Source organism: Salvelinus alpinus, chromosome 31 (assembly GCF_045679555.1).
Source record: "Salvelinus alpinus chromosome 31, SLU_Salpinus.1, whole genome shotgun sequence".
In the NCBI taxonomy this organism is placed as follows: domain Eukaryota; kingdom Metazoa; phylum Chordata; class Actinopteri; order Salmoniformes; family Salmonidae; genus Salvelinus; species Salvelinus alpinus.
The window spans coordinates 19,064,659-19,065,896 of NC_092116.1; the positions used below are offsets into that span (position 1 = coordinate 19,064,659).

General features: G+C 40.3%; 1 non-coding gene across 1 annotated transcript; it reads right to left on the reverse strand.

The window, feature by feature from the left end:
- Nucleotides 1–438: 438 nt before the first annotated feature.
- Nucleotides 439–511, reverse strand: trnav-uac (transfer RNA valine (anticodon UAC)). The gene has a single exon. It is a non-coding gene; the product is annotated as a tRNA-Val (tRNA).
- Between the last annotated feature and the right edge of the window lie 727 nt (nt 512–1,238).

The following is a 1,238-nucleotide window of genomic DNA, read 5'->3' on the forward strand; positions in this document are numbered from 1 at the left end:
AGAGATGACTAGAAACGATTCGGTTGACCGTTTTATGTGTGGATTAATTGTCGGAGTAGAGGACCTTGTGCATTTCAGGTAAAATAACAACTCTACGTTTATATCCTAGGACAAATTAGCTAGCAACAGTAAGCAGGCTAGCTAAATAGGACAAATTAGCTAGCAACTGCAAACTAGCTAGCTAAATTGCCATACATGTTTAATGCTTTTCGACCGGTCCCCAAATTAATATAATTGGTTCAGAGTTTGTTTTGATATTTAAACCTGCGTGTCGTGATTGCGTTTAGTGTGGGAGAACAAAATCTATTTGCGCACACGCGCGTCAGGTTTGGGCATGGTGTTAGACAGATATTTCCTGTCAGACCCAAGATACAAACTGGCAACCCTCCGGTTGCTGGCTCACCTCTCTAACCGCTAGGCTACCTGCCGCCAAAAGCATGGTTCTACTGGGGCTCGAACCCAGGACCTTCTGCGTGTAAAGCAGACGTGATAACCACTACACTATGGAACCACATAGATACATCACCACCACACTCAGTATGGAATCATATTACACAACCTTTATGCTTCAAAGCAGTACGCCAATTATCTATATGTGATATGGATTTTGTTGATGTTTGGTGTGAATCTGATGTTGACTTGGTGATGTCTTGTTTGCAGGGGAAATTCTGAATAAGAGCAAAACAGTGCAACACTACAAACTACGAAGAGGAAGCTCAGTCAACCTTATTCGTCGTGCGTGTGAAGAATAAGTCAACACGTAACTTATTGTTACTGTATATGCTATCATGGCTGAAGAAAGCAGAATATATAACATTCATATTTATCTTGATGTTAACACTAAATGAGATAAGATACACAACACCATCATTATTATATAGCGGCATCACTGAACAACCAGTATATAAGCTTCTACTTGATCATAACCAATGACGTATAATAGTGGGTCCCAACCAGGGGTAAACTGGTTTTGCATTAAACAAAATTTTCAGCCAAATCCTTGTCTGAAGGACAAATGGATAAACAGGTTAATGTCAAGCCCTGCATGGAACGTAGGCCTACATTGAACACCACACATTGGCTGCTACGGTATGCTGAAAGATAGAACAGCTATTTTCAATGTTAAAATGTTATGGGATGCATTTTCTAGATTGTTTTTGATGATAGGCCACTCTGGTAGGCCTACATTATAGTCAAATAGCCACGGTTAAAACCAAGGTAAAGTGGTTACAGCCTCA